The sequence below is a fragment of the Eumetopias jubatus genome, unplaced genomic scaffold (genome assembly GCF_037043125.1).
Source record: "Eumetopias jubatus isolate StellerSeaLion01/CBP00866 unplaced genomic scaffold, mEumJub1_p1.0 scaffold_15, whole genome shotgun sequence".
In the NCBI taxonomy this organism is placed as follows: domain Eukaryota; kingdom Metazoa; phylum Chordata; class Mammalia; order Carnivora; family Otariidae; genus Eumetopias; species Eumetopias jubatus.
Genome location: NW_028274821.1, coordinates 33,270,909 through 33,296,906, shown reverse-complemented (window position 1 = coordinate 33,296,906; position 25,998 = coordinate 33,270,909).

Genomic DNA, 25,998 nt, shown 5'->3' with positions numbered 1-25,998 from the left:
CTCTCCAGGCATCAGGGAAAATATAATTAAGCTATTGGTGAGGCATTGCCCCCACTCCTTGTCCAGGCATGCAAATTGGGGATTTTCTGGACTTCAAAATGTTACTCAAACTATTCTACAAGACCTAGTCCTCAATTAGGTTCCCTGGAGGGAATGGCTGGACCGCTGACCAACTGCAGTCAGCAACACAATTGTTCTGCCTTTTTTTAATAAGCTGAAAAAATTCTGAGTCTTCTGACTGGGAGTAAAATTTCTAGAGCATTGCTTCTACCCAGTCCCTAGGGATTTCTTCAGAAAGGGCACTAGGGAAATGATCTTTCCAGAAATCCTGACTCAGTCTTATACATCAATTTTTCTCAAAGTACAATCTGGGGATTCTAGGGCTTCCCTAATGGCTGCAAACACATATAAAAATACAAGTCATTTGTTTAGATACCAGAATGCTGCTCAATTCAAGAAACTTCCAATATTTACTTGCATCAGAGGACTTCCTAACAATAATCCACTGAGGGGAGCCTGGGTGGCTCAGTCGGTTAAGCATCTGCCTTCGGCTCAGATCAAGCCCCACGTCGGGCTCCCAGCTCGGAGGGGAGTCTGCTTCTCCCTCTATCTCTATCTCTGCCACTCCCCTTGCTTATGCTTTCTCTGTCAAATAAATAAATCTTTAAAAAAATAAAAAATAAAAAAAATAATCCACTGAGTGAGTTACTGAAGGTGACTGAAGTTTGGTATTCAGAAATTTAAATCAGCAGGTCACTACAGTTTATAAAACACACTAAGTCAGCATTCTGAGAAGTGTGGCTGCCATGCAACACTTGGAAATATAACGAAGATTCTGCTGTTCAATCAGTGATGAGCATGCTGTGGTACTGTTGCTGAGGGAACTAGGGAGACCCCAGGCCTGAGGCCTCAACCCAGCCCATCACCAAGATGTTGTGGAAGGCTCTTGGTCTCATCATGAGAAAGAATTCAAGGGTAGTCACGACACACACAGCTTACAAGCGACACAAGCAGGAAAGATTGTGAACTCTCTAGATGTGAAAGCAGGTAAGCTTGAGAGAACGCTTCACACCCTGAAGTTTGCATTTCTATCTTTTATTGACAGTTGTTGACTAGGGGGTAGAATATTCATCACTTGGAACAGGGGTTTCTTGGGGGCAGGGTTTTGAGCCTTTTCTTCCTTATTTGGTCAGCGGTTTCCTGTCATGGCATCCACCATCTTGGCCCTGTCAAATTTGATCCGACTTTTTGTGGAATGCTGCCGAGGACAGGCCTCTGACTTTCCAGACAGCTGGCCATGACTTCCTCTTTGCTATCTGTTAGAACCTAACTAACTGCCTTCAACAGTATCAGGCACCATCAATATTGCTTTTAGTTGTAGCAGAGTGTGATGAAGAAGAGCAGTCAGCTTTTCTGAATTTGAAATCTGGTCTCATATAAAAGAATATGGTCCTTTTGGTCCCCTGGTCCTATACTAAGAGAGTATAGGAGGTGTGTGAGCTTGAGAACTGATTTAGCTTCTCTCTGTGTCTTCATTTCCTGTGTGGAAAGTGGGAATAATAATAATACCCACCTCATGGGTTTTGGGTGAAGTAAAAGACATGAACCATGCAAAATGCTCAGCAGAGTCACTAGTGATAATACTTGATAAATGGAATTGTAAATACATGATTTTTTCCCTTACTATAAGATGTGGGGCGCCTGGGTGCCTCAGTCATTAGGTGTCTGCCTTCGGCTCAGGTCATGATCCCAGGGTCCTGGGATCGAGCCCCGCATCGGGCTCCCTGCTCAGCAGGAAGCCTGCTTCTCCCTCTCCCACTCCCCCTGCTTGTGTTCCCTCTCTCACTGTGTCTCTCTCTGTCAAATAAATAAATAAAAATCTTTAAAAAAAATTAGCGTAAGATGTGATGTTTTTCATGCTTTTGTTGTATAATTGCCACATTGTTGCCATTTTGCTTTTAAATAATTGCTATGTTGTTACATCTTAGTCTTGCTCATTTGTTCTACCAGGTTCTCTTTCCACTGGGAAGAGAGAAAAGGTGGGGTACTGTGGCTCTGAAGGCCGCTGGTCCAAGGGTACCACCCCTGTCCCATCTGCCCCACACTGATGAGCAGCGCCGAGATACCTATGGTCTCCTTCTGTGGGCCCCAGAGGCCAGCCCAGGAAAGGGAGCAGGCTGAGCACAAAGGTGACAGGCCCGCAGTGCATACTCACAGCACATCCCATACACTCTGTCCTTAGGACTTGGAACCAAGTGTCAGACAGATGTCAGCACTGGGAGGAACCAGGGGAAGGTCCTGATAAAGGCCAGAGGAATCAGTATGACTTTGGCTTCAGAAAGATTCCGAAAAATCATTCCTTTTTATTTTTGTTCAGGAAGATTCACTGACACAGCTTTTCTTTAATTCTACTGTCATTCAAATTACCAGCTTAAAACTTGGGTTCAGAAAGGAAAAAGTCCTTAGGTCTCCTTCCCTGTCTTGCTTCCTCATGAAGACCTGCACAGGATAAGCTGGAGGTACCACAGCTTTTCAGTTCAGGAAAACCTGGTTTCAATACTAAGTATGCTACTCTTTTGTTATTAGACCCAAGGCAAGTCACCTCACCTTACTAGGCCTCCATTTCCTCATCTGCAAAAAAAGAATAATAAAGCCTGAATCATAGGATTGCCATGAGGATTCAATAGACTCATGCATGTGAAAGCAACTAGCCAATGCCTTCACACAGTGAGAGAGGGAACACAAGCAGGGGGAGTGGGCGAGGGAGGAGCAGGCTTCCCGTCGAGCAGGGAGCCTGATGTGGGGTTTGATCCCAGGACTCTGGGATCATGACCTGAGCCAAAGGCAGACGCTTAACGACTGAGCCGCCCAGGTGCCCCCATGGGGCCCTTTTATAGCCAAACCCACCTCCCTACTACACCCACTCTCTCCTTAACCCCTGACAACCACTAATTGGTTATCCATTTGTATAATTTTGTCATTTCAAGAATATTATATATATGGAAGCATATACAATATGTAACCTTTAAGACTGGCTTTTTTCACTCTGCAAAATCCCCTGGAGATTTACCCAACTTGTTGCATGTATCAATACTTTACTCTTTTTACTGCTGAGTAATATTCCATTAAAGGGTTGTACCACAGTGTCTTTAACCATTCAGTATTGAAGGACATCTGGGTAATTTCTAGTTATTGGCTATTATGAGTAAAACTGCAACTAACATTCATGTATAGATTTTTGTGTGAACATAAGTTACAATTTCTCTGGGATAAATGCACAAAAGTGCAAATGCTAGGTTGTATGGTAGTTATATGTTTAGTTGCATTAAAAACTACCAAGTGGTTTTCCAGAATGGCTGTATCATTTTACATTCCCATCAGCAATATATTAGTGATCCAGTTTCCATGAATCCCCACCAGTCACTACATTTTATTTTAGCCATTATGATAGGTGTGTAGTGATATCTCACTGTGGTTTTAATTTGCATTTCCCTAATGGCTAATGATCTTGAGCATCTCTTCTTATGCTTATTGCCATCTGTATATCTTCTTCAGTGAAATGTCTGTTCATGTCTTTTGCTCATTTTCTAAATGGATTGCTTGGGGGTTTTATTGCATATAATTTTTTATTAAGTGATTTGAGCTAAGTGTTATGAATACCTTGAGTGGTGTCTCTGGGTAGTATCATTCTGTGCTGCACCAAAAACACCAATACATACATACACACATACAAACCACACACACAACCAAAAATGTATCTATAAATCAATGAGCCTCCTTTTCTTGTAAAGATCTCAAATGGGCTCAGAGAAGTCGCCAAGTCGCTGAGGTTCTCAACCTGTTATAATCATGGATCTCTCTATGAGTCTGATCAATATAAAAGACCCTCTCTCCACAAAAACACACATACATGCAGAATTTTACCTCCAGTTTTATGGGATTCCTGGGGCCATTGAAGCCAGCAATGAAATCCAGGTTAAGAAAATCTAATTAAGCATGCCTAAGTGGTTGACTGGAAGTGGCTCTGAAGAACTCCACACTCACTTAGAAATTAGAGGTTCAGAGCAGGTGTAAAACTTCCAGCAGTGGACATCAGTTTCCTGTGAGTCGAAATTATGCAGTTGCTCATTACTGAGATGCTCAGGCCTGCCTCCACATCTGACTCAGAAAGTCTCACGTGGAACCCGGAAGTCTGTATTTCCTCCAGCTTGCAGGCTAGGGCTGGGAAGCTCAGCTGGATTTGGCAAACTTCAGTATCCACCATCCTTCCCTAACAAACATTCTCCTTTTACTTAAAGGACTCAGGGAAGGAGATTATACAATCTCCAGAGTGTAATTCCCTTTTCAGTGAAAAAGGAATTTTCCCTTTAGACTCTGACCTAAATATGTTCAGGTTGTCCTTCACTCCTATTCTCAGGACAAATGCATCTTTAAAGTGCCACCAAGGACACTTTCAAGTCCTGAAGGCTGGTCTGGAGGCAGCTCTCTAGGCCTCAGTCTCCTGAACCAAATCCCTGCAAGGTGCTTCCAACTTTCGCCATAATGTTCACTTTGCAAAATGAGCAGTTGGGTTCTCTCTGCTATGTCCTGTCTTCTAAAATCCCACCCACCAGTTAGAACACCATGCCATGCCGAGTAACTCTCAGGTTACCTGCAGATATCAGTGGAGTATGCTGACTCACCTCAGATAGATATCAGTGAGGTGTACTGGTTTACCTGCACAGAGCTGTGGGGTGCATTGGCTTAGGATCCACAGTCACCAGTGAGTTCTAAAGGTCAAATCCCAGCTGGTCTCAAATCCCAGTTCTGCCGTTAACGAGCTGGGCATCCTTAGGTATATTTCTTAACCTCTCTGAGCTTATTTCCTTAACTAAATGAGAACAATAAAATACCACTAACCTCACACAGAAAGTTGAGAAGATTGGATGAGACAATATATACACAGTTCTTGGCATAAATGGGACACTGGATAAGCATTAGCTCCCTTCTTTTCCGTGAACATTGACTTAATGGTATCTTTCCACCTGAAGTAAGATTGCCCTAAGCTCTGGGCGGGTTAATCTGCCCCTCTGCTTCTCTCCCCACAAGGAGACCCCTTGCTCGACATACTTCTTTTTACTTCTCTGGGACACTCTGCAATACAAGGCTGGACTCTCTTCTCCCTTAGTGTTGGACCGCATACCTCCCTTGCACAGATAGAGGGAGACTTTTGGAAATTTGGCTTCTCAGCCTTCTGCTAATAAATTCTTCAGCAGGACAGAGAACAGAGGTTGTAGGCTGTGAGTCAGGGGGCAAGTTGGTGCATTCACAATTTAATCATGCCACTCCTCCAAATTGACAACATTGGCTGTCCCTTTGGCCCAAAGGGAGCTATTTCCCCTGACAGCAACCAAAGTAGAATCTTGAAAGACGAGAACCAGACTATTCCAGAAAGCAGAGATTACTCACACATGTGGATCCCCCAGACACCAAAGAAAGCTCCAGTCACAGCTCCCCCGCCCCTACCCTGTTCACGTTTAATGCCCTGCTTCAGCAATATTATTCTCCTGACTTAAATGCAGAATAAATGTTTCCTCTCCTCCGTTCATGTGTATAGCTCTTTACTGGGTACAAGGACTTCACATTCAGCAGCATCCTTGACATCTCTCAGATGGCAAGCCCCTGAAGGTGGCTTGAGATGTTAAAGCCTTGGACTCCAGTGCTAGACTATCTGAATCAAACCCCAGCTCTGCCTCTCTCTCATTAGGTAACTTTGGGCAAGTCACTTAACCTCCCTGTGCCTCAGTCTCCTCATCTATAAAGCAGAAATGACACCTACCTCATAGGGTTATTGTCAGGATTAAGTGGTTAATATGGCAAAGCACTTAGAACAATGCCCAGCATCTAATAAAACACTATACGCGTAGTAGCTTTACCACTATTACAGTATTTATTACCAGGAACTTGATACCCACAGGAAGGGCTGATGATGACAAGAACAACAACAGGACCAGGCTCTCTGTGGCCCAACCACTGCTTCCTGTGCTGCTGCAGCTGCTGATTCTGATTCATCTTATTCTAGGCCAGGCACTCTGAAGACTCTGGGAAAACAATCTCCTCTCCCCACGCACCCTTCAGTAAGCAGAGAGCTTAGGGGTGGCATCATTTTTGCAGAATCCGGAATGATTCAAAGACCTAAAGGCAGTGACATTTCTCTTCACTCACTTCCACTGAACTTTCTAGGTCCTGCTTTGGTGTTCTCCTAGGGGTGCGGGCATAGTTTATCACTGCCTATTAGCAGTTGCCCACTTAAAGCACTTCTATATTTGCTGCTACCCCCTCTCCATTTTGCAGCCTGCCAACATGGTAGTGAAGAAGACAAGCTTGAAAGCGAGATTGCGGAAGTTCAAACACGAATTGTGTTGCTTCTTCTCTGTGCCTCAGTCTCTGTCTCTGAAAAAATGCATACACACAATATTGCCTCCATCATAGGGTGGTTAGGAAAACTAAATGAAATATTCCATATGGACACCGAGGTAAAACTCAGTGCCTGGCACATAGTGGGTACTCAACAAACATTGGCTCTGTTATTTCCTTTCTCCCATCCTCACTCAGTCCTGACTACATTCTTGCAGAATGGGAGCTCCTTGATTTTGATGTCAATATGAGGCAGGATCATCATTCCATACCCACTTCCCCAACATACACACACACACACACACACACACACACACACTCTGCCTGGGACAGCCTTCAAAGGCTGGATGACTCCAAGCAGAGACGATGTTGAAGGGGGTGCTAAGGAAGCACAGCACTCCTCTTTTTTCTGCTCATAAGTGACTGTTTGGAGCTGGCATTTCTGGGGTGGTGGAGGGTGAGCCGGGCCCTTGCTGAATGGGCTCTCATGATAGGGTCTATATCTCACATCCCCCTCACAGGGGTCCACAGTGCACTGTGACTTAGATCAGCTGTTGTTTTCCAATTTCTTCAGTTGCCCACCTGCTGTCTAAGCTAATTTAATAGGCTCCATAGCACTGGGGAGCTGGATGTTCAGATGTTCACAGGAGTGCGGAGATGCTCTGAGACAACCCAAGTGAGGAAAGTTAGCACTGATACAGCCATACACCCAGGCTTTAAATAAAATAAGCACATAGATTGCAAACCCTAGAGGTTCTTCCGCTAACATCCGATTAACAAACGTTTCCCTGTAGGGAGTATCTGCCTTTCCACACCTTCCTCTGAAGAGACCCATAACATTAGTGAGGGAATTCAAGACAGTGCTTTCTGTGCCCTGGTGGCCAGAGTTCTGTGTTCCTGACCGGGAATTGGAGGGTGTGGGGAATGAGGGTGTTTGTGTGTGTGTGTGTGTGTGTGTGCACATGCTCCTATTAGGGAGAGGATTGGTGACAGGGAGTACTAATAAAAGAAGCATTAAAAAACAGTAACTCTCCTTTCTAAGCACTCATCATCCCCCAGCAGTACCCCTTTCAGCAGCCCATGAAGCTATTTATCCAGGACCCTTTCTCCCTCTCTTTGGGGATATAGGACAGATGATGCAGAGGAACTTTAAAATGACTGCTCTGGCCATGAAAAATCTGTCCTGCCAGCAACATAGATTCATTTTTACTCCAATTGTCTTCACTGGGCAAATATGCCTCAGGCTTAGGCTCTACTTTATATTTCTCTATGACTTTTCTAGAGTCCTTTAGGCTTGGTATTCCTGTGTGGAATAGTGTGTGCACGTAGGTCCCCTCCTCCTTGTACGTTCCATGCTCATGGATTGGAAGAACAAATATTGTGAAGATGTCAATGCTACCTAGAGCAATCTACACATTCAATGCAATCCCCATGAAAATACCATCCACTTTTTTCAAAGAAATGGGACAAATAATCCTAAAATTTGTATGGAACCAGAAGAGACCCAGAATAGCCAGAGGAATACTGAAAAAGAAAAGAAAAGCTGGTGGCATCACAATTCTGGACTTCAAGCTCTATTACAAAGCTGTCATCATCAAGACAGTATGGTACTGGCACAAAAACAGACACATAGATCAATGGAACAGAATAGAGAGCTCAGAAATGGACCCTCAACTCTATGGTCAACTAATCTTTGACAAACAGGAAAGAATGTCCAGTGGAAAAAAGACAGTCTCTTCAACAAGTGGTGCTGGGAAAATTGGACAGCCACATGCAGAAGAATGAAACTGGACCATTTCCTTGCACCACACACAAAAATAGACTCAAAATGGTTGAAAGACCTAAATGTGAGACAGGAATCCGTCAAAATCCTTGAGGAGAACACAGGCAGCAACCTCTTCGACCTCAGATGCAACAACTTCTTCCTAGAAACATCGCTGAAGGCAAGGGAAGCAAGGGCAAAAATGAACTATTGGGACTTCATCAAGATAAAAGGCTTTTGCACAGCAAAGGAAACAGTCAACAAAACCAAAAGACAACCGACAGACTGGGAAAAGATATTCGCAAATGACATATCAGATAAAGGGCTAGTAACCAAAATCTATAAGAACTTATAAAATTCAACACCCAAAGAACAACTAATCCAATCAAGAAATGGGCAGAAGACGTGAACAGACATTTCTGCAAAGAAGACATCCAAATGGCCAACAGAAACATGAAAAAGTGCTCAACATTGCTCAGCATCAGGGAAATACAAATCAAAGCCTCAATAAGGGGGCGCCTGGGTGGCTCAGGTGTTAAGCATCTGCCTTCAGCTCAGGTCATGATCCCAGGGTCCTGGGATCCAGCCCCACATCTGGCTTCATGCAAGGCGGGAAGCCTGCTTCTCCCTCTCCCACTTGCCCTGCTTGTGTTCCCTCCCTCCCTTTGTCTCTCTCTGTCAAATAAATAAATAAAATCTTTAAAAAAAAACACAAACCCTCAGTGAGATACCACCTCACATCAATCAGAATGGCTAAAATTAACAAGACAGGAAATGACAGATGTTGGCAGGGATGTGGAGAAAGGGGAACCCTCCTACACTGTTGGTGGGAATGCAAGCTGGTGCAACCACTCTGGAAAACAGTATGGAGGTTCCTCAAAAAGTTGAAAATGAGCTACCCTATGACTCAGTTATTGCACTACTTGGTATTTACCCCAAAGATACAAATGTAGGGATCCGAAGGGGTATGTGCACCCCAATGTTTATAGCCTCAATGTCCACAATAGCCAAACTATGGAAAGAGTCTAGATGTCCATAAACAGATGAATGGATAAAGAAGATGTATATATATATATATATATACTGCAGCAAGCAAAAAATGAAATCTTGCCATTTGCAATGACGTGGATGGAACTAGAGGGTATTATGCTAAGCAAAATAAGTCAATCAGAGAAAGATAAGTATCATATGATCTCACTGATATGAGGATTTTGAGAAAGAAGACAGAGGATCATAGGGGAAGAGAGGAAAAAATGAAACAAGACAAAACCAGAGAGGGAGACAAACCATAAGAGACTCTTAATCTCAGGAAACAAACTGAGGGTTGCTGGAGTGGAGGGGGTGGGAGAGATGGGGTGGCTGGGTGATGGACTTTGGGGAGGGTATGTACTATGGTGAACACTATGAATTGTGTAAGACTGATATATCACAGACATGTAACCCTGGAGCAAATAATATATTATATGCTAATAAAAAAATTTTTTAAAAAATGTCTGCCATATTTCCCTCTGCCCCCAGCTCCCCACCTCTGACCAGTCTGTCATCTCAATGCATATCCACTCCACCTTCCCCATTTCTAGAAAATATGTCCATTACTTCCAAAGACAATGCTTATTTCAAGATATCATCGTTGCCTTCAGTGTTGACCCCAACCCTAAGCTCCTCTCCCACAGCAGACATAAGATTCTTAAAACAGAAATCTAAAAAGAGACAGACTCTTAACTACAGAGAACAAACTGATGGTTACCAGACAGGAGGTGGGTGGGGGATGGGTGAAATAGCTGATGGAGATTAAGAGTACACTTATCTTGACGAGCACTAAGTAATGTATAGAATTGTTGATTCACAATATTGTACACCTGAAACCTAATATAACACTGTATGTTAACTACACTGGAATTAAAATTAAACACACACACACAAATCTAATGATGTCAACCTTCACTTAAAACATTTTAACAGAGCCGTTTACCTACACAATACCCCAGTTAACACAACCCAAATGCCCATCCCACAACTGCTCTGCCTACCTGTTCAGGCTCATCTCCTCCCACTGCTCAAGGTCAAGAGCAGGCCGAAATCCAGTGCAACCCGTGTGCCAAGCCTTGCTCTCTGGTGATAGGCTGTACCTCCTTGGGGGAAAAGCTGTCCCTTTCTCCCTGTACATCTATTTCTAATTCAGACATGCGTACTCTATGCTGACCAAGCTGCACTTGCCCCGAGAGCCTGTCCTACACAAAGGGACTGGCGAGCAACACAAACTGCTAACAGTTCCCCAAATTCAGTACCCCATTTCTCACCTCTAAGCATTGACACAAACTACCACTCTGCCTGCAATAATCACCCCACCCCACCCCATCCTGCTGGCCTCGCGTATTCTTAATCCTTGAGAACCCTTCTGACATGACTTCAGATATTCCCAGTCAGAGGTAATCATTTCCTCCTGGTCTTAATTTGGATTCCTCCAAAAGCAAGCCCTGAGACAAGGATTTGGTACAGGTGGTTTATTTGGAGAATGATCCCAAGAAGCATAAATAATGGTGAGCGTGAGAGAGTAAAATAAGAAAAGCTAGTAACATAGGTTAATGAGTAAGTTATTACCCTTGACAACTGTGGCTTATTCCCACAGGGGAACCTCTGAGGAGCCACGAAGAATATGCTTACAAAGAACATGGAAACTGGAGTATTTGTCCACTGACTCCTGTTCCTCATGGCTTAAGGGGTGTCTTTGAGAGCACCAAGTCTCTTGCATGGCTTGGCTCTCCTGAATGAGCTGAGCAAGTTCCATGTTACTGGAAAAAGCCATCAGGCAGAGATTCAGGCATCTGAGGTGGCTCTTGGCTCTGTCCTCAGGGCTCTCAGCCACACACTGAGGCATTCTTTTCTAACACAAATGGCTTGGGTTTATAGTTGAGTAGCTTTCTCAGCCTCCTTCCAGTTTCCTTCCTTCCTGCGTCCAGTTTAAAGAAGTCTCTTTTCATTTTGAATTACCTCTGTTCATTTCATTTCAAGTTAATACAATTCTTTTTTTTTTAAGATTTTTTATTTATTTATTTGACAGAGAGAGACACAGTGAGAGGGAACACAAGCAGGGGGAGTGGGAGAGGGAGAAGCAGGCTTCCTGTGGAGCAGGGACCCCAAAGCGGGGCTCAATCCCAGGACCCTGGGATCATGACCTGAGCCGAAGGCAGACTCTTAACGATTGAGCCACCCAGGCGCCCCTCAAGTTAATACAATTCTTTTAAAAAATATATGTTTCTTGGGGCACCTGGCTGGCTCAGTCAGTAGAGCAAGCAACTCTTGATCTTGGGGTTGTGAGTTCAAGCCCCACATTGGGTGTGGAGCCTACTTTAAAAATAAATAAATAAAATATTAAAAAATATATATATGTTTCCTATGGGGTGCCTGGGTGTCTCAGCAGGTTAAATGTCTGCCTTTGGCTCAGAATCAAGTCCCACTTCAGGCTCCCTGCTCTCCATAGGGATTTTGCTCTCCCTCTGCCCCTGCTCCCACTGATTCTCTCAATCTCTCTTTCTCAAATAATAAATAAAATCTTTAAAAATATATGTTTCTTTTGTGTCGAATTATATTCCACTCTATTGGACAAATGCCACATCCAAATTTCTTTCTCTGATAAGCTATCTTTCTACCTTGTGCCAAACTGCTATAGGATAAAGCTCATAAAAATCTTAGAAGCTCTGTCTCCAGCCAAGAACACCTAAGAGGCATACCATTAACATCTATAAGACTATAGACACACCTTTAAGTACTTCTAAATTCTTAACACCAGGTTTTAGTCACACCCTTGACTTTATTGTTAACCTAAGACAATGTTTTACTGCCCTGAGTTGTTCCTTTCCCTAAGACCATTTCTTACTTTAAGGTCCTTCTGCAGGCTTTTGGTTGGGTCCTCTATATTTCTTCTAAATTCTGCTGAAAAACTTAACAATTCTCTCTCTACCTTATCATACACGGCTAAAAGAAGCCAGTTGGCAAATTCAGTATTCTTCCTGGATCTCCTTAACCAAATCTACCAGTTCATTAGGTATATTTTGTGTTTTCAAATTACTGCAGACAACAATGTTGCCAAACTTCTCACCACTACATACCATGTGTTGCCTTTTCTCTATTCCCCAATATCAACTTCCTGACTGTCCAGATTTTCTCCTTGAGACCCTTCGAGCCTCTGCCAGTCCTAAAATCAATGTCGAATGATGTGGAGTAAGGGCTCGATACTACAGATTAGACATTATGCAACTGTGGGATAAACTAGTGAAGTACAAGTCCAGAAGGGGATAGGAGAATCAGAGAAAATCGCTCACAGGGACTGCAAGAAGAAGCTGGGGGAGAAGCCTATGGAGGGCTGTTGGCTGTGTATCTGGGGGGCTGGAGTTGCTGTAGGTCAGCAGGGCCAGCAGGCAGAAAAGCTGGACATGAAATGGGGAGAGACGGGAAAACCTGCAGCCCATAAGGACAAACCTGAACCCATAAGACAAACTAAACCCACATGTGTCTTTCATCACCTCTTCCTCAAAGACATGGTTCCCTCACCACAAAGATGTGCATACATCTGGTTTAGGAGACTAAAGGACAAGATTCTGCAGGTGCCAGAACATCTGCAGGCTCAGCTGCTGCCCCATGCCAGCAAGGCAAGCCACAGATCAGGACCACATGCACGACCCCCAGAGCACACCTGCTGCTGTTCAGTTTTGCCTTCCAAACCTCATGCAAATTTATCTCGTCCTCAGCCACAACCTGCAACCCGCAACCTGCAACCCGTAACCATGCCAGGAAGGAAACCTGAGAACCACAGATCTAGCTCAGCTAAGTCAACAAAGTATAAAAGCACCACAGAGGCTCTGAGCTCATGGGTCCTGTCTTAGAGAAAGCACTTAATAAATGTTAAATATTCATTTGTATTCTTACCACCTAGTCCAAAGCTCAACACATAGTAGGTTGGTTTAAAAAACTTGGTTTAAATACCAAATTGATAGCTACTCCTTGTTTTCTAAAACATTTCCCTCAATACAAATTATGTCTTTCTTTTAGTAAACAAATAAAAATCTTCTGCATCAACCTAATATTTGATTAACTTCCCTCTTCATGAGACAGTTTATTGCTTAAAACTAAAGCCATCCGCATACTACTTACTCCCCAAAACACCAGCATTAAAATTCATTCAAACTTAGCAGTAAAAAGAAAGATGATATCATGGTGTTACCATTTTCAATGGGGCCTGAATGAGAGGGCAGGGTCCATGCTTGAACACTTTCTCTTCATTAGCACTTCTGTTCCTGCACTCATCTCTGAGCCCCACCTCTCTGACCCTACTCAGACAAGGGGAACTGAGTGATGAGGTGATAATGAGGAGAAAATGTCCTACCCTGTTCTGGGCCTGGCTAGTTCAAAGCAGGACCACAGGGATGAGACTATACCTGGCTGTTTTAAGAGCTTTCTTCATTTGGAAAGCAGCATGATGAAAATTCATCATCATAATGAAGAAGAGGAGGCTGCAGCAGCAGTGAACATAGGTAAGAATGTAGATAACAATGTCCTAGCTTGGGTTCACCAGACAAACTCAGATTCTTGCTATGATAGGTCCTTTAGAAAATCCTAGCATTCTCTCTGCTGCTCAACAACACTGACTACATGACTGTATTAAAAAGGAAGGAAGGAGGGAAGGAAGGAAGGAAGGAGTGGAAGGGAAGGAGGAAGGGAGGAAGGGGGGAGAGAGGGAAGGAAGGAAGGAAAAGACAGAGGGAGGGAGGGAGGGAGGGAGGAAAGGAAGGGATGGGACAGAGGGAAGGAAAGGAGGGAGGGAGAGAGGGAAGGAAGGGAAGGAGGGAAGGAAGGAAGAAGAAAGGAGGAAGGAAAGAAAGAAAATAGAAGGTAAAGGCTTTCCCCAGGACACAGCAGGTGAAAAGAGATCTTTTCATACCCTAAACCCATAAAGAGGCCCCAGTCTCATGTGATTTATTTAAACTCTAGTCCAAACTGTGATGTTTTTAATGAGAAAGTTCACAATTGTTCTTTGGACAGCACTGATTCTCCAAGGCATGTAGAATGTCTATAATATGTAAATGCTTCCCTAGACTCCCAGACCTAGGCTTGAGAGAAAAGCAACACACGAAAAAACACTTGTTCTTTCCAAGATGGCTCCCCCTAACAATATAAGGGTTCTGATAGTGAAGAGGAGGGGAGAAGGAAATTTCGGTATGGAAATAGCAGTCTGCTGTAGCCCTGAGAAACACTTTCAGAAAGACTCCCTCATGTTTTTCAGATAGAAGAGGGCCCCCCCACCTGTAGTGCCTCTAGGCCAGTTTCTGATTCCATTCTCTATACCCTCCATATTTACTTCCCCTTCTTACTACTCTCCTTCTTTCTCTCTTCCCACTGACTTCTAGCCCCATCTGCCCCTCTGCCTCCAAGATGTTCCTATCTTATTTGGCCTTTCTGCAATCAAATGAGGCAAAAACATTATCATGACCTAATTTTTAGACAAAGAAACTAAGGCCCAGAAAAGATGGATGACTTGCCCAAGGTCATTCCTCTAACTTGCAGCAGAAGCAAGACTAGAGAAAAACCAGGACTTTAGACTCTTAGGATCTCTTTCTTCCAACTCTTCTGAAAGGACCCTTACCCATTAATGGGTCTGTATGTGAGGGTACATGTTAAAGGAAGGACAAACCTTTTCTCTGACCCACAATTTAGCATTGAACATGCCTTGAACATGATATTCTTCCAATATCATAAGTGCATGTGTCTCTACATTATAAGTTACACTGCTGAAGAGTTGTGATCCCATGGATGGTCCATAAGAACACCCCAATCTTGAAGCTCTAGCTAAGTTCCCATATATCTCTAAAGGAACAATTTTTTTTTCTGTTTTGACAGATAGTGTATTATGAGCAGTTCACGACTTAATTTTTGCATTGACTGTGTTGGCATCTACCATATCCAAGATTCAGTGTCAGTGATACAAGAAGAAACAAAATGAATGGTAAGACGTGATCTGGTCCTTGAGTCTACAATGTATTTGGGAAGATGTCTGAATAGAAAAATTCATTCTTAGACAAGGCATGATAGATGCTCTCAATGCAGAGAAGATTTCAGATGATGAAGCAATATTTCTGCAGGGAGTCATTAGTAAAATCTTCATTGAAGCAATGTAATCTGAATACAGTCCTGAATGATGGGTAAGATTCTGGTAGATAGAGATGTAAGACAGATCCCTGTAAGCAGAGAGAATAGTGTAAGTAGTGGCCAGAGTTAAAAAAAAAAAAGAAGAAAGAAAGAAAAGAAGTCAAAGAGAAAAGCAAACACTGCAATTTGGTAGTGGTGTTAGAGTATCGGGAATACAGTGGGAAAGTAGAACCAGGAAGTGAAAAGCCTTCAATACCAGAGTCTGAGGTCTGGAATTTTTTCCACAGACAATAGTAAGTCATTAAGCGTTCCTGGATAGGGTGATGGAGATATCAGAGCAGTGTAAAAGCCACTGTCGGGATCCAGGGCATGACACTTTCTGCCTCGCATGCTCAGAAACTTGGAACTCATCAGTGGATCAGAATGAGCTAGAATCAGGAAAACCAGGACGCCATTTATTAACTCACAGTAAGAAAAAGGAATGTCTACCCAAGTACATCAAGATTTTCAGGTGCAAACAACAGAACCAACTCCAGCTAATCAAAACAAAAAGGAAAATGGTTACAAATATTGTGAAATTCACAAAATTTCCAGGAACCCAGAGCCAGTGAATCAAGCTCAGAGACTCTAGAGCCAAGATAAGAACCCACATGGCACTGCTGAACCACTCAGAGGTAAGTCCCACTGGGGGTGTGGATGCACAGCACAGCTCGCCCCATAGACACAGAGCAACCACGGGGCGTGCCAACCACAGGATTTTACTATAAAGAGCTTTGCTGCTGATGCTGCTGCTAAAAAGTCCAACCACTTCCTGCCCGTCTATCTAGAAAAGTAGATTCTGAATGCGATCTTCCTTTTATGTGGTCCTTTCCCCGGTGGAACCTGATTAAATGTGGCTTGGAACACAAACATGGCTTGGAATGCAAGTTTTCCTACCTCTACTGTTGGAAGGTGCAAATCTCAATGAGAAAAACCACGAAAATGTAAGAGGGGGAGTTCAAAAGATGTAGGATGGCAATGATTATGACAAATATCCTCTGCACAGCATGATCGGGAAATAGGTTTATCTTGTTGTGCCATCAGAAAGTCCTCGTTCAACATGACGTTAGAGAAAAGGAAGTCCTATGTATGGCTTGATTTTTTTCCATTGCTCTAATAACCTGTTGAATTCAATGCCACAATTCATTCATTCAATAATGCACATTCACTCATTTGGTTTGCCCCATACCACATGTACGCCACTGAGCTCTAAGGAGGGACACTACTACACTCCCTTTGTCAGCCTTCTTTAGGGACATTACCTTTTCTTCCTTTTTTCCTTCCCTTCCTAGTCTGCCTCCCAGGCCATGTCTGTTCTTTTATTTTCCTTCTGCAATCCACAGAGCTAGTATAATCTTTCTGAACTTGGCCTGAAGAGAAGAAAGAGATTTTTCCTATTAGCATATACATCTCCCAGGCAAAGAACTTGAAATCACCTTCCACATGCCAGAGTGAGTCCAACTTTGACCACTCCTCTCCCAAAGCACCAGTAATAACCCCAACTCCCTGCAAAAGCTATAACTGTAATAAAAAACAGGTCACACATCAGACACCAGTATTGCCAGAACATGCAAACACACAAGCACTCTCTGTCACTGATAACTCATAAAAGAAAATGAAATTTCCAACAGTATCCCTCCCCCGGGTTTCCCCAAGGAATTCCCTGGGGAGAGGGGAAGAAGGTTCTTAAGCACCCTCAACACTCCTGACACAATGTGCAATGTCATGGGTATAATCCTGATCCCTGGAGAATAACTGGGACATGCAGTCTTTGTGTCATTACTGAAACACAGTTGAAGGACAGGTGATGAGAGTGGTGAAGAAGATACATATTTGAAGGCTTGCTTCTGTCTTTACTGACTATATGACATAAGACCTCTTCCCGCTCAGTCTCAGTCTCCTCCTCTGTAAAATGGGCACGAGATTCCTAGCTCACAGAGTTGTTGTGAGACGTAAATAAAGAGATTTAAGCAGAGCACCTTGTAGAGTAGCAAGCAAATGGTACCCAGTACTATCCTTGCTGTTGCTGGTGTTTTATCACCACCACCTTTATTATTGAACCAAAGGGTCCTATTAGCTCAGAGCTGAAAACAGAGAGTCCCTCATGCCCATCCTGTGTGTTCATCTCTAATAGATAGAAAAGACACTTCCTTGTCATTTGGGTAACAGAAGCATTCAAATTCTATTGAACATAGGGACTAGCCTGCAAGTGGACAGGTGACAACTCACAGAGGGAAAAGACAAGCACTCTTAGGAGCCCTGTGTGCAAACTTGACCCCTTCTCATCCCTCCTCACCCCCACTCATTGCCTCCCCCCTCTCTCCTTACCCAGAGACTTGCTTTCTCATTACAAGCGGTCTGGGGGTGGAGGGGACTCTCCCTCACTCTCTGCAGGAAACGGACTGTACTTATGCATTACCCCTGTAGAAAGTGAAACTGCATGGCTGGGAGAATCCCATCATCACTCCACCCCCTAATGAGAGAGATTGTTTGCAGGCAGATGAAATTAAATTGTAAGCTCTATTGACTTCAACAACAGGTGCCATTTGGGCAAACCCAAAGGGGGCCACCAAACTGTCAAAAAGATTTAACTCTTCCTGACACCACAGCATTGGGTAATAGCCTCCCACCAGTTCTGCTGCCAGAAATATCACCACTGGAGATCCATTCCCCTGTGTTCTTGCCCTGAAATTCTTTTAAAAATGTTAATCCTCAGGGAGAGGAAACAGACAACTCAAACATGCTAAGGTGCCTGAGAAGAACCTGGGTCCCGATGCTGGCTAAGTTCCTTGGCCAAGTCTCTTCATCTGGAAAATGGAGGAATGCTGAGAATTATAGCCATATCCTAGGCTTTGGGGAAGATTAGATGAGAAGTTATAGGGAAGATGCTTAACACAGGACCTGGTACAATGTGAATGTTGCACAATTCATTCACCACATAAGGAATTTCTTGAGCTTCCTCTCTGACAAACACTCATGTGCTTAAAAAAATGCAGACCCCTGAAACTCACCCTGACGATCCCACAGCAATAGGTCTGGGCTGGGCCGGGGATCGCACACCTTTAACAACCCTCCGGCTAGTTTGTAGAGGTGGTCAGACCATCATCCTCAGAATCCACCCCACCCCCACCACAAGGCCAATCCTAGGGTCTGGCTGATAGGGGTTCAATCCCCCCACCCCCACAGGAAGGGCCTGAGGAGGACTGCTGAGTGGCTAAAGGAGTGAACACTAAAGAAGGTCAGGGAAAGGAGTGATAAAGCTTCTCGGAGCCAAACTGAGCCATTTGCAGTTTGCCTCCTCCAGCCTGAGATCTTCCTCTGGAGGAGATGGGTGAGGAGAGATTGAGGGTTAACTTGGGTAAGGAACTGAGAGGACAAGGAGCAGTCTATACAAAAGAAAGCGCTTTCGGAAAATCATTGTGTGAATCCCAGACACCAGCCACAGGCGCTTAAATTCCAGTTTAAAGCAATTCAGTTCCTGTTCCGTTCAGCAGGCGATGAATTGCAGGCATTTGCACTTCTGTGGTACCTTTCACGCCAGAACTTCAAAGCCCTTTTCAAACACAAATCTGTTCAGCCTCATAACCTGTCTGAGAGATTTGGCAAAGGGATAGCTAGGATCACTTCCCTCCCTACCTCAAGGGCAGCCTTTTGGGCGGTGGGAGACAGGAGGTAGGAGGCAAAGGCAGTTTAACAGTCACTTAACCAGGCATCTTGACAGCTCGCAGGAGAAGGAGCCACGTGGGATCAGACGTTTCTGGGACACAGTCTGAGGCATGGAATTCCAGAATTACCTGGATACCCACCTCTTTCTCTTTGGCTTTAGCATCCTGTTTAGCCTAAATAGTGTCTGGTGATTTGGCAGACACTGAGCGTGCCTACCCAATGTCATCCTCACTTCCTCCTTGTAACAGAACCCCAACTTTTTCTGAGGTGAGACAGCCCCAGGGGGTAGACCACGTGATTCATTAAAGCCAAATTAGCAATCCTCTTCTCATTTTTCTCAACTCCTTGCAGTCATGAGAGACCACATCACTTAGGTTTGGCCAATGAGATCTTAACGGGAAATCTCCTGGGGTTGTATTTGTCAAAATTTGCTATGCTGCAGTAACAAATTACCCCTATCTCAGTGACTTAACACAACAAAAGTTTATTTTTCTTTCACATTATAATTGCAATGCGGTTGGTGGAGACACTGCTCCACACTCACCAGGGAGCCCAGCTGAGGAAGTCTTCGGCATGTTAGAAGGGAATAGTCTAAATCTGGGGTCTCTAGAGTCCCCTTCAAAGAGACAGAAGAGGTTGGATTCAAGGATACTGGGTCTCAACTGCCTATGCTGGGAAATGACACACATCACTTTCTCTTATACTCCATTGGCCACACAGAGTCATGTCATGGTCATGTGATGCTAATCTAAGGCTTGAAAGTGCAGGATTGGGGGGCGGAGCAAGATGGCGGAGGAGTAGGAGACCTAGATTTCGTCTGGTCTCAGGAATTCAGCTGAATAGGGATCAAACCATTCTGAACACCTACGAACTCAACAGGAGATCGAACAGGAGAGTAGTAACAACTCTCTGAACAGAGAAGCGACCACTTACTAGAAGGTAGGGCGTGGGGAGAAGTGAATCCGAGGCGATATTCGGGAGGATAGACGGCGGGGGAGGGGCCTCCGCCGGCCGCTTCTGGCAAGTGATAGAGCCGCGGAGCACAAAATCGGACCTTTTAGAAGTTGGCTCGGCAGAGGGACGTCGCTGCAGTGGCTAAGCGGGGGGTGGAATCCTCCCGGGACAGTGTGGTCTCAGGACCCTTGGGGTCACAGAGAGACCGGGGGTGCCTGAGTGCGCCAGAGCTCCCAGGTATCAGAGCGGGGAAGCCGGCTGCAGAGACGGAGCAGAGTCGCGGGCTCTCAGCTCGGGGTTCCCATAAACTGTGATCTGTGGCCCAGTCGGGGCACGGCTCCCCCAGCAGGGACCCAACAAGCAGCAGATCCAGGGAGACTCCCCTTCCTTCCCGGGGAGGAGCAGTGCGGGAACGCACTGCAGGGATCTGCTGGGTTTGGAGACTCCGTGCGGGGTCGGGTGCCAGAGATAGCAACGCTCGATCACAGGCCGGGTGAGCACGGAGTGCGGCCAGAGACCGGGGACACGGAAGTGACTGCTTTTCTCTGGGGGCACACTGAGGAGCGGGGCCCCGAGTTCTCAGCTCCTCCGGGCGGAGATTGGGAGGCCACCATTTCTGCCCTGGTCCTCCAAAGCTGTACCGAGAGCTTGCAGGGAACAAAAGCTCCTGAGAGCAAACTGGAACAGCTTCCTTAGCCCGGACAGACAAAGGCGGGGCAATTCCGCCTCCGGCAAAGACATTTGGAAACCACAGCAACAGGCCCCTCCCCCAGAAGATCAGCACAAACAGCCAGCAAGCCAAAACCAAGTTGATCCATCAAGGAGAATGGGAGAACTCCAGCGCTAGGGGAATACTGCACATAGATTCATGGCTTTTTTTTTTTTTTTTTACCATGATTCATTATTTCATCAAAGTTAATTTTTGTTCACTGTTTTTTTTTATTTTTCTTTTTCTCTTTTTCAACCAACATCTTATCAATCCCTTTTTAAAAAAAAAAAAAACATTTTTTATTTTTCATTTTTAGAGTCATATTTTATCCCTTCATAGTAGTTACCCTTATTTTTGGCATATATATATAAATTGTTCTCTCTTTAAAATTTTGAGGTAGTTTCTTCTAACAGATCAAAATATACCCTAAATCACTAGTGTATGGCTTTGTTCTAGTCTCCTGCCTGATCACATTCTCTCCCATTTTCCTTTTTTTTTCTTTTTTTCTTAAATCTTCTTTCTTATTTCAAACAACTTATCTTACCAAGTCCTTTTATAAAATCTTTTATAATTTTCATCTTTACAGTCATCTTCCATCCCTTCATTGTATCAACCCTTATTTTGTACATATATGTCTTTCTTCCTTTAAAATTTTAGGAGGCACTTTTTTCTAACAGACCAAAATACGCCCAAAATCTAGTGTGTGGCACTGATCTATGCACTAGCCTGATCATATTTGATCATATTCTGCTTTTTTTGTATTGTTTTGTTTTTGTTTTTATTTGTTTTTATTTTTTTTTCTCTTTCTTTTTTCTTTCTTTCCCTTTCTTTTCCCCTGGTTTCAGGTCTTTTCTGATTTGTATACAGTATATTTGCTGGGGACGTTGTAAACCTGATAGCATTTTGTTCTCTCATTCATCTATTCTCCTCTGGACAAAATGACAAGACGAAAGAAATCACCTCAGCAAAAAGAACAAGAGGTAGTACCATCAGCCAGGGACCTACTCAATACGGACATTAGTACGATGTCAGACCTAGAGTTCAGAATCATGACTTTAAAGATACTAGCTGGGCTTGAAAAAAGCGTGGAAGTTATTAGAGAAACCCTTTCTGGAGAAATGAAAGAACTAAAATCTAACCAAATCGAAATCAAAAAGGCTATTGATGAGGTGCAATCAAAAATGGGGGCACTAAATGCTAGGATAAATGAGGCAGAAGAGAGAATCAGCGATATAGAAGACCAAATGATGGAAAATAAAGAGGCTGAGAAAAAGAGAGAGAAACAACTACAGGATCACGAGGGCAGAATTCGAGAGATAAGCGATACGATAAGACGAAACAACATTAGAATAATTGGGATCCCAGAAGAAAAAGAGAGAGAGAGAGGGGCAGAAGGTATATTGGAGCAAATTATAGCAGAGAACTTCCCTAATGTGAGGAAGGAAACAGGCATTAAAATCCAGGAGGCACAGAGAACCCCTCTCAAAATCAATAATAATAGGTCAACACCCCGACATCTAATAGTAAAACTTACCAGTCTCAGAGACAAAGAGAAAATCCTGAAAGCAGCTCGGGAGAAGAGATATGTAACCTACAATGGTAGAAACATTAGATTGGCAACAGACCTATCCACAGAGACCTGGCAGGCCAGAAAGGACTGGCAAGATATCTTCAGAGCACTAAACGAGAAAAATATGCAGCCAAGAATACTATATCCAGCTAGGCTATCACTGAAAATAGAAGGAGAGATAAAAAGCTTCCAGAACAAACAAAAACTAAAGGAATTTGCAAACACGAAACCAGCCCTCCAAGAAATATTGAGAGGGGTCCTCTAAGCAAAGAGAGAACCTAAAAGCAGCAAAGAGCAGAAACGAACACAGACAACAGACAGATAACAGTCACCTTACAGGTAATACAATGGCACTAAATTCATACCTTTCAATAGTTACCCTGAATGTAAATGGGCTAAATGCCCCAATCAAAAGACACAGGCTATCAGATTGGATTAAAAAACAAGACCCATCCATATGCTGTCTGCAAGAGACTCATTTTAGACCCAAAGACACCCCCAGATTGAAAGTGAGGGGGTGGAAAACCATTTACCATGCTAATGGACACCAAAAGAAAGCTGGGGTGGCAATCCTTATATCAGACAAACTAGATTTTAAACCAAAGACTGTAATAAGAGATGAGGAAGGACACTATATCCTACTTAAAGGGTCTATCCAACAAGAAGATCTAACAATTGTAAATATCTATGCCCCAAACATGGGAGCAGCCAATTATATAAGGCAATTAATAACAAAAGTAAAGAAACACATTGACGACAATACAATAATAGTGGGGGACTTTAACACCCCCCTGACTGAAATGGACAGATCATCTAAGCAAAAGATCAACAAGGAAATAAAGACTTTAAATGACATACTGGACCAAATGGACTTCACAGACATATTCAGAACATTCCATCCCAAAGCAACGGAATACACATTCTTCTCTAGTGCCCATGGAACATTCTCCAGAATTGATCACATCCTAGGTCACAAATCAGGTCTCAACCAGTTCCAAAAGATTGGGATCATTCCCTGCATGTTTTCAGACCACGATGCTTTGAAACTAGAACTCAACCACAAGAGGAAAGTCAGAAAGAACTCAAATACATGGAGGCTAAAAAGCATCCTACTAAAGAATGAATGGGTCAACCAAGAAATTAAAGAAGAATTTAAAAAATTCATGGAAACCAATGAAAATGAAAACACAACTGTTCAAAATCTTTGGGATACAGCAAAGGCAGTCCTGAGAGGAAAGTATATAGCAATACAAGCCTTTCTCAAGAAACAAGAAAGGTCTCAAATACACAACCTAACCCTACACCTAAAGGAGCTGGAGAAAGAACAGCAAATAAAGCCTAAACCCAGCAGGAGAAGAGAAATCATAAAGATCAGAGCAGAAATCAATGAACTAGAAACCAAAAGAACAGTAGAACAGATCAACGGAACTAGGAGCTGGTTCTTTGAAAGAATTAACAAGAATGATAAACCCCTGGCCAGACTGATCAAAAAGAAAAGAGAAATGACCCAAATCAACAAAATCATGAATGAAAGAGGAGAGATCACAACCAACACCAAAGAAATACAAAAAATTATAAGAACATATTATGAGCAACTCTATGCCAGCAAATTAGATAACCTGGAAGAAATGGGTGCATTCCTAGGGATGTATCAACTACCAAAATTGAACCAGGAAGAAATAGAAAACCTGAACAGACCTATAACCACTAAGGAAATTGAAACAGTCATCAAAAATCTCCCAAGAAACAAAAGCTCAGGGCCAGATGGCTTCCCAGGGGAATTCTATCAGACATTTAAAGAAGAATTAATACCTATTCTCCTGAAACTGTTCCAAAAAATAGAAATGGAAGGGAAACTTCCATACTCATTTTATGAGGCCAGTATTACCTTGATCCCAAAACCAGACAAAGACCCCAACAAAAAGGAGAATTACAGACCAATATCCTTGATGAACATGGATGCAAAAATTCTCACTAAAATACTAGCCAATAGGATCCAACAGTACATTAAAAGGATTATTCACCATGACCAAGTGGGATTTATCCCTGGGCTGCAAGGCTGGTTCAACATCCGCAAATCAATCAACGTGACACAATACATTAACAAAAGAAAGAACAAGAATCATATGATCCTCTCAATAGATGCAGAAAAAGCATTTGACAAAGTACAACATCCTTTCTTGATCAAAACTCTTCAGAGTATAGGGATAGAGGGTACATACCTCAATATCATAAAAGCCATCTATGAAAAACCTACAGCAAATATCATTCTCAATGGGGAAAGGCTGAGAGCTTTTCCCCTAAGGTCAGGAATGCGGCAGGGATGTCCACTCTCACCACTGCTATTCAACATAGTATTAGAAGTCGCAGCCACAGCAATCAGACAACAAAAAGAAATCAAAGGCATCCAAATCAGCAAAGAGGAAGTCAAACTCTCACTCTTTGCAGATGATATGATACTGTATGTGGAAAACCCAAAAGACTCCACCCCAAAACTGCTAGAACTCATACAGGAATTCAGTAAAGTAGCAGGATATAAAATCAATGCACAGAAATCAGTGGCATTCCTATACACCAACAACAAGACAGAAGAGAGACAAATCAAGGAGTCTATCCCATTTACAATTGCACCCAAAACCATTAGATACCTAGGAATAAATCTAACCAAAGAGGCAAAGGATCTGTACTCAGAAAACTATAAAATACTCATGAAAGAAATTGAAGAAGACACAAAGAAATGGAAAAACGTTCCATGCTCATGGATTGGGAGAATCAACATTGTGAAGATGTCAATGCTACCTAGAGCAATCTACACATTCAATGCAATCCCCATCAAAATACCATCCACTTTTTTCAAAGAAATGGAACAAATAATCCTAAAATTTGTATGGAACCAGAAGAGACCCAGAATAGCCAGAGGAATACTGAAAAAGAAAAGCAAAGCTGGCGGCATCACAATTCCGGACTTCCAGCTCTATTACAAAGCTGTCATCATCAAGACAGTATGGTACTGGCACAAAAACAGACCCATAGATCAATGGAACAGAATAGAGAGCCCAGAAATGGACCCTCAACTCTATGGTCAACTTATTTTTGACAAAGCAGGAAAGAATGTCCAATGGCAAAAAGACAGTCTCTTCAACAAATGGTGTTGGGAAAATTGGACAGCCACATGCAGAAGAATGAAACTGGACCAGTTCCTTACACCACACACAAAAATAGACTCCAAATGGTTGAAAGACCTAAACGTGAGACAGGAGTCCATCCAAATCCTAAAGGAGAACACAGGTAGCAACCTTTTCGACCTTAGCCGCAGCAACTTCTTCCTAGAAACATCGCCAAAGGCACGGGAAGCCAGGGCAAAAATGAACTATTGGGATTTCATCAAGATAAAAAGCTTCTGCACAGCAAAAGAAACAGTCCACAAAACCAAAAGACAACCAACAGAATGGGAGAAAATATTTGCAAACGACATATCAGATAAAGGGCTAGTATCCAAAATCTATAAAGAACTTATCAAACTCAACACCCAAAGAACAAATAATCCAATCAAGAAAGGGGCAGAAGACATGAACAGACATTTCTGCAAAGAAGACATCCAAATGGCCAACAGGCACATGAAAAAGTGCTCAACATCGCTCAGCATCAGGGAAATCCAAATCAAAACCTCAATGAGATACCATCTCACACCCGTCAGAATGGCTAAAATTAACAAGTTAGGGAATGACAGATGTTGGCGGGGATGTGGAGAAAGGGGAA